Genomic DNA, 8395 nt, shown 5'->3' on the forward strand with positions numbered 1-8395 from the left:
GAACGTGATGGGCTCTAAGGCCAAGGGCAGGAAGAAATGCGGCCAGTCTTTCCAGGAGCCACCAAGGGGCCTCCCCGGGCTCAACAAGACAAAACACGGCTGCCGTGCAGACAGTGGCTCAACCCCACGGCGCCCGAACACCCAGCCCCTGGACGGTGAGACAGCTGTTGCTGCAGGTGGCCCGTGGCTCACTGATGAGGCCCGGCCCCAGGCGTACGCCACCTTCTCTGGGGCCACCTCTCCGGTCTGCAGTGGGGTTCTCCTGGGAGCCCCCAGTCACCACGGGACCAGCGTGGCCTGTCTGTAGCCCAAGAAGGTGGGGACACAAGACTGTCCCCCGTGCCCCCCGCATCACCCGCGAGGCCGAGCGAGCACCAGTGGTGTCTGCGGGGAAGATGAAGGGCTCACGCACAGCCCCCATCTACAGAAGCACAGACTGCAGCCACCTGCGCTATGGAACAAACACAAGTGTCCACGCAGGACCCGATGTCTGAATGTCAAGGCCATGCCCGGGCCACGGTGAGAAGGTGCATCCCCCATGCAAGCCACAGAGAGGGGATGGGGGGGGCCATCTACGATTCTGAGCTCATCGGGCATCACCCCAGAGGGAGAGGGAGAGGGAGAGAGGTAGACAGAAGTACAGAGGGAGAGAAAGAGAGAGGGAGGGAGAGACGTCTCTCCCTTCCCTGGGGGTTCTCTAGTGCAGCCAAGGCTGAAAACCACTGCATTTTGGGAGATGGGTCCTCGTGGAAGAGTTAGATAGTAGCTCAATGGCATTATCGACACATACTAAAAAGGCCCCAAATCTTGGGGAGTCAGGGAGGGGAGTGTCGGCTGCCTCGTAAACGGGGAGAGATTGGGCATCAGGGGAGGTGCCTGTGCAGCCTGCGCCCAGGGCCCCGCAGACTTCATCTCCCAGCGGTGGTCCTGGGCTGGAAGTCAGCGGGGAGGTCAGGCTGTCCAAGCATCAACGTTGACTTCAGGGCTGATCTAAAAGGCGCCTGGTGTTTGTTGAAGCAGAAAAAAGAGAAAGCAGTAGGGAGAGGATGGGAGTGGGAGGGGGAGGGAGCCCCCCTCCTCAGCACTTCTACCGCTCTCCCTCTCTCTCTCCCTTTCTCCCTCTCTCCCTCTACCTCGCTGCCTCTCCCTCTCCCTCCATCTCTCCCCCTGCCTCTCTCCCTCCCTCTCTCCCTGTCCCTCTTTCCCTGTCCCTCTCTCTCCCTCTTTCCCTCCCCCTCTCCCTCTCCCCCTTTCCCTCTCCCTCTCCCCCTCTCCCTCTCTCCCTTCCTCTCTCCCTGTCCCTGTTTCCCTGTTCCGCACGCTCTGGCTCTACCTCTTTCCCTCTCCCTCTCCCTCCACCTCCTTCCCTCTCTGGAGAGGGAAGGAGGTGGAGGGAGAGGGAGAGAGACATGGAGAGGGAGGGGGGAGAGGGAGAGAGAGATGGAGAGGGAGGGGGAGAGGGAGAGAGAGGGGGGAGAGGGAGAGAGTGATAGAGGGAGGGAGCGAAAGATGTCTCTCCCTCCCTCCCTCTCTCCCTCCCTCTCTCCCTCTCCCTCCCTCCTTCTCCTCCCTCTCCCTCTCGCTCCAACTCTCCTTCTCCCTCCGTCTCTCCATCTCCCTCACTCCCTCCCAGAGAGGCAGAGATAAGGCAGAGGGAGAGAGGGAGAGGGAGAGATGGAGGGAGAGGGAGAGGGAGGGAAGAAGAGACCATATTCCCTCTCCCGGTCTCCCTCTCTCTCTCTCTCTCTCTCCCCCCCCCCGTCCCTCTCTCTCTCATCCTCTCTCCCTCTCCCTCCATCTCTCCCTCTCCCTCTCTCCCTCTCCCTTATCTCTGCCTCTCCCTCTATCTCTCCCTATGTGGGAAGGAGTGAGGGAGATGGAGACATGGAGGGAGAGGGAGAGTTGGTGGAAGAGGGAGAGGGAGGAGAAGGAGAGAGGGAGGGAGAGAGGGAGAGACATCTTCGCTCCCTCCCTCTATCCCTCTCTCCCTTTCCCCCCTCTCCCTCCCTCTCCTCCCTCCCTCTTGTGCTCTCCCTCTCCCTCTTTCCCTTTCCCTCTCCCTCCACCTTCTTCCGTCTCTGGAGAGGGAAGGAGGTGGAGGGAGAGGGAGAGGGAAAGAGGGAGAGGGAGAGCGGAACAGGGAAACAGGGACAGGGAGAGAGGGAGGGAGAGGGAGAGAAGGAGGACAGAGGGAGAGGGAGGAAGGAAGAGACCTCTTTCCCTCTCCCTCTCCCCCCCCTCTCTCCCTCTCCTCTCCATATCTCTCTCCCTCTCTTCCTCTCCCTCCCTCTCCCTCCATCTCTCCCTCTCCCTCTCTCCCTCTCCCTTGTCTCTGCCTTTCCATCTCTCCGTCTCTGGGAGGGAGTGAGGGAGATGGAGAGATGGAGGGAGCGGGAGAGTTGGAGGGAGAGGGAGAGGGAAGAGAAGGAGGGAGGGAGAGGGATAGAGGGAGGGAGAGGGAGAGAGGGAGAGGGAGGGAGAGAGGGATAGAGGGAGGGAGGGAGAGAGGGATAAAGGGAGGGAGGGATAGAGGGAGGGAGAGACGTCTTTCGCTCCTTCCCTCTATCCCTCTCTCCCTCTCCTCCCTCTCTCTCTCTCTCCCCCCCTCCTGCTCTCTCTCCCTGTCCCTCCACCTCCTTCCCTCTCCAGAGAGGGAAGGAGGTGGAGGGACAGGGAGAGGGAAAGAGGTAGAGGGAGGGCGTGCGGAACAGGGAAACAGGGACAGGGAGAGAGGAAGGGAGAGAGGGACAGGGAAGAGGGACGGGGGAGGCGGGAAGAGGGAGGGGGGAGGCGGGAGAGAGACGGGGGAGACGGAGGAGGTAGAGGGAGGGGGAGGGGAGAGGGAGAGGGATGTGGGAGAGCGAGGGGGAGATGGAGGTGGAGAGGGAGTTGGGAGAGGGACGGGGAGAGGGATGGGGAGGGGGGAAGCGGGGGAGGGAGAGAGGGAAAGAGAGAGACGCAGAGGAAAGAGGGAGAGGGAAGGGGGGGGACAGAGGGAGAGGGAGAGAGGGAGGGGCAGAGGGACGAGAGGAAGCAGGGAGAAAAGAGAGAAAGAACACACCATGTACATTTCTGTCAAATGACACCGGGGATCCTTACACAACCAGGAGAAAATAACACAGCGAGGCTCTTTCTCAGCTGGAACTGGAACTGCAGATGGGGCGAAACACCACCAGGGTGGCCACACATGTCCAGCTGCCGCCCCAGCCCCCTGAGTCTGGTCACCAGGGCTCTGAGTGTTTGCTCCAGGGACCTGGGGTTCACCCTGTCACCCTGGAGGTCGGGCCTAGACAGCAGGGCCCCGGGCTGGACACATGGGGGGAAAAGCATCCCCACAGGACAGCTTGTGCGAGCCGATTCAGCTGCGAGATTCTAGAGGCCCGGGATCACCCTGTGGCCCATGAAACCCAGGAGCCAGGAGGGTCTTGCATCGGGATTCCTGTCCGTTGGACTGTAACGTTTGTGTAAGGAATCTTGGAAACAGTGGTAACGAGTGAATTCGAACGAGCTTTAGGATATTATGGACCACTCCGAAGTGTGTGGGTTGCTAAAAACCCTCCCGGCTTCGCTCTTGTTGAAAATGAAGATCCCCGAGATGCAGCGGATGCTGTCTGAGAACTAGACGGGAGAACACTCTGTGGCTGCCGAGTAAGAGTGGACCTGTCCAATGGGGAAAGGAGAAGTCGAGATCGTGGCCGCCTCCTTCTTGGGGTCGTCGCCCTCGAGATGATTATCGGAGGAGGAGTCCTCCCCCTCACCACAGATGTCCAAGACGGAGAAGCTTCTCCCGCAGCCAGAGCAGGTCCCTTTAGTAGATATAGGAGAAGAGAGAGATCACTGTCCCAGGAGAGAAATCGCAAGCCGTCCCGATCTTTCTCTAGGTCTCCTAGCCGATCCAGGTCAAATGAAAGGAAATAGCAGACCACTTTGCAAGAGGAGTGGTGCACAGGAAATAACTTCATTTGACAGGAGTATGTACAGAAAATTCAAGTTTCGTTTGAGACTTCCGAAGCTTGATGCACTTTTTAAATGTTTTAGCTGTTCACATTTGTTTGTCTCTTGGGACAGTGACACATAAAGGTGTCATTCTCTATGGTTTGAAATGGGTCATATGAGGCATGTAATATGAAGAATTGTTTCTTTACAATGTTCTCTTAAGCAAAATTGAATTTGCTTTGAATTTTTGGTCTTGCCTAGACTGAGAATAAAACTCTAACTCCTGCCCACCTAAAGTGTGATGTTTATTATTATGGAAGCAACACTGGCAAACATTGAAGAGACTTTCTGTAGCTGGGATATGGTATGCAGCTGTAGTTAAGCAAGCAGTCTTTAAAAGGTGCTGTGAACACAAGCCAGCAGGTAGGAATGAAAGCCGCACCCTTACCCTAGATTAGAGGTTTAAGAATTCCACTAGTCTTCACACTGGACAAGAGGTTGTCCAGTGAGTTTAGAATCTAAGAAGTTTCAAGGAAGTTAGTTTCCCTTTGAGTTAGGTCATAAGTCCCCTCTGTGATTGCCGTACATGAATACATAGCTCTTTGTAATGTTTTTTGGAAGTTGAGATGATCAAGATACCAATGTCTTGCCAGATGAAGAGTATATTGTAGAGCTGAACTTTGAGTTACTGTGCAATTTTTTTTCATGCTGTCATTCGTAATATGTTTTGTGAGACTCCTTGGGATTAAAGTTTTGGTTCCAAAAGGAACAAAGAAAAAAAAAAGAATCCACCTGCCAATGCAGGGGACACGGGTCCGAGCCCTGGTCCGGGAAGATCCCCTGTGCCGCAGATCAACTAAGCTCATGGGCCACAACTATTGAGCCTGTGCTCTAGATCCTGGGAGCCACAACTACTGAGCCCCCATGCCACAACTACAGAAGCCCGCACAGCTAGAGCCCGTGCTCCGAAACAAAAGAAGCCACTGTAATGAGAAGCACGTGCCCGCAACAAAGAGGAGCCCCTGCTCGCCGCAACTAGAGAAAGCCCGTGTGCAGCAATGAAGACCCAACGCAGCAAAAAAAAAAAAAAAAAAAGACGATACCGGCCAGGTGATCAAGGGTAAAATTGTTTGTCACAAGTCCCGTTGATGGGGTGTATCCTTGATGTGTGTATCCTTGATGGTGTGTATCCTTGATGATGTGACCTGAGGAGAATGACATTTTTATCTGTGTCTGGATCTTCCGCCCCAAACCCCGTAACTCCAGCCGAACCATAAGAAAAACATCAGAAAACCAACAGACAAACAAATTGAGGGACAAAATACCTGACCAGTCCTCCTCAAAACTTTCAAGGTATTAAAACCCAGGGATGTCTGAGAAATGTCACAGCCCAGAGGAGACTGGGACAGAAAAAGGATGTTAGGGGAAAGCTAGGGAAATTCTAGTAAAGTGTGGACTTTAGTTAATAATAACGTATCCATCTCGGTTCCTTAGTTGGATAAGCATGTCGTACTAACGTACTAAAGTACTAACGTGTTGGAAATAGGGGTACTGGGTCGGGGGTCCACAGCACTCTGTACACTCTGTACAGATCTTTGCAACTTTTTTGTAACTCTAAGCTATTCTAAAATTAAGCAACTACTAAACAGAGATAAGAATGTTATTTCCCTGATTTGAACATGCCTGAGTTTGTTTTCATGGTCACATTTGTGCTATCTGGATGTGTCTTGGAATCAGTAGCAAAGGAGAGTTGCCAGCCCCTGGGAAGATGCGGCTGGTTTGCAGGTGGCTTGCTCTGGAGCTGAAGACCACGGTGGGAAGTCTGCAGCCTCGGGCTGCACTTAGAACCATGGGAGGGGATGGGCCAGCTCAGTTAGGGATGGAACCTATAAATAAAACTCTTTTTCTTTTCCATTATGGCTTATCACAGGATATTGAATATAGTTCCCTGTGCTAGACAGTAGGACCTTGTAGCGTATCCATCCTATATTTAATAGTTTGCCTCTGCTAACCCCAAACTCCCAATCCAACCCTCCCTCCCTCTTTCTCCCCCTTGGCAACCACAAGTCTGTTCTCTATGTCTGTGAGTCTGTTTTTGTTTCGTAGACAAGTTCATTTGTGTCGTATTTTGGATTTCACATATAAGAGAGATCATATATGTGTCTTTCCCTGCTGACTTACTTCACTTAGTATGATGATCTCTAGGTCTATCCACGACGTTGCTGCAAATAGCATTATTTCATTCTTTTTATGGCTGAATATATTCCATTGTATATATGTACCACATCTTCTTTATCCATTCATCCATCAGTGGACATTTAGGTAGCTTCCACATCTTGCCTATTATAAATAGTGATGCAATGAACATTGGGGTGCATGTATCTTTTCTTTCTTTCTTTTCTTTCTTTCTTTTTCTTTCTTTCTCTCTTTCTTTATTTTTTTGTCACACAGTATGTGGGATCTTAGTTCCCTGGCCAGAGATGGAACCCATGCTCCCTGCACCGGAAGCACAGAGTCTTAACCACTAGACCACCAGGGAAATCCCAGGGGTGTATGTATATTTTTGAATTAGAGTTTTCTCCAGATCTATGCCCAGGAGTGGAATTGCGGGACCCTATGGCAGCTGTATCTGTTCTCTGCACGTCTCACATCAACCACCTGCACTCCACTGCTTGCTCTCAACGTCATCTTCGGGGAACACAACCTGCGACAGGGACCTTGACAAGAAGAAATGGCTCAGGGAAAAGCTACCTGCACAGGGAGGAGATAGAGGCCATCGACCCTGGGGTGCGGCGGGGAGAGTGGGCACGGAGATTTGTCATTTCATCCCTGATAGCCCTCCTGGCTGCCCCACTCTAGGTCACCTCGGGATACAGAGGTGACCCGGTTAGAGTCCCAGCCTGTGCAGGAATCTAGGGGCACCAGCGGGTCTGAATAATATTAGTGCAGGGTCTCCCCCATGGCACTGGGGTTATTTGGGGCGGGTCATTCTCTGCTGGGGGCCCCTCCTGGGCACTGTGTGGGGTTCAGCAGCATCCCTGTCCCCACCCATTTGATTCCAGGGGCCCCTTCCCCCCCAGTTGTGACAACCACAGATTTTCCCCAGACATCACCGAAGAACTGGGTGAGGCGGAAGCAGGATGGCCCTGGGTGAGGACAGCTGTGTTGAAGCAACCAGCCTGGCTTAGGGCAGGGTCCGCCCCAGTCCCGTCAGAGCCTGCATTTACAACTGCCCCTTCCCTCTCCCACCTCCCATGCCCTGCAGTGGTCTCCGAGACATCATCCCCGTGTAACAAATCACACCTTCTCAGTTTACTGTCCCCAGCACCTAGAAGAGTGTCTGCTATGTAGTAGATGCTTCCTAAATACTTGCTGAATAAAGGAGTTGAATAAAGGGATGAGTGGATGAATGAATGAAGGTTACCATGGAAGGAGGGGGGAGATTCCCTTTCTGACTCTCGGGGGTTGGGATATCAAGTGAAAGATCCATCCTAAATAGGCTGACCAGCCTTCTGGGGTTCCCCGGAAATGAGGGTTTCCCCACAGTTCCAGCGCTCAAACCTGAGCGGTCCTGGGCAAACTGGGGGCGGGTGTTGGTCACCCTGTGTAAACACAGTAACAATTGCAACTGCAATAGCAATGGCCGAGGACCTCTACGGTCTTATTGACCAGGCCCAGTTCTTTACCTGGCGGGGAAGGGTGGGCCGGGATTGGAATTCCGGTGATCCAGGGTGGGCGGGTGAGGGCACACCCCGAGCTTGTGTAGGGGAGTCCAGGAAGGTTCTGGAGGAAGTGACAGTGACACAGGAGGGAGGGAGGAGTCTAAGGAAGAACATCCCACACGACAACGTGTGTCAATGGCCCTGGGCCCAAGGTCACACCTGACCAGGGCTTGCTTTTTTTCTTTTTTTCTAATTTACATTTTCCCACATGGATATGCAATTGTCCTAATGCCATTTATTGAAAACTCCTTAATTTCCCCACTTTCTGTCATATCAAGTTCTCATCTATCTGTTTCTGGACCTTTATTCTCTACCATAGAGGTATACGTCCCATCCTTGCACCACTAGGGCTGTTTCATCACTATAACTTTATTTTTTATTCATTTATTTCTTTGGCCGTGCCGGGCGGCATGTGGGATCTTATTTCCCTGACCAGGGATCGAACCCGCACCCCTTGCAGTGGAAGCTCAGAGTCTTAATCGCTGGACCTCCAGGGAAGTCCCCAGGGCTTGCTTTGACATCCATCGAATGGTGGCGGGTGGGCACGGGGAGCAGCTGTCTGTGAGCCATCCTGTGTAGAAATGCAGGGTGGAGGGCAGGACAGCTGGAGCGGGAGGGGAAGAGGCGGAGGAGGGAGGGAGGGATGGCGGGCGGGCGAGAGACAGACAGAGAGTTTCCGGAGACACTAGCTCTGGCCGTGTCCTAGGGCATGAAAGCTGAAAATAGCTCCTAGTGCC

The 8395-nt window shown here is 53.5% G+C and overlaps 1 pseudogene; it reads left to right on the forward strand.

The window, feature by feature from the left end:
* Nucleotides 1–3156: 3156 nt before the first annotated feature.
* On the forward strand, nucleotides 3157–4226 carry LOC137228402 (serine/arginine-rich splicing factor 3 pseudogene; annotated as a pseudogene).
* Nucleotides 4227–8395: the final 4169 nt, after the last annotated feature.

Source organism: Pseudorca crassidens, chromosome 7, assembly GCF_039906515.1.
Source record: "Pseudorca crassidens isolate mPseCra1 chromosome 7, mPseCra1.hap1, whole genome shotgun sequence".
Taxonomy (NCBI): domain Eukaryota; kingdom Metazoa; phylum Chordata; class Mammalia; order Artiodactyla; family Delphinidae; genus Pseudorca; species Pseudorca crassidens.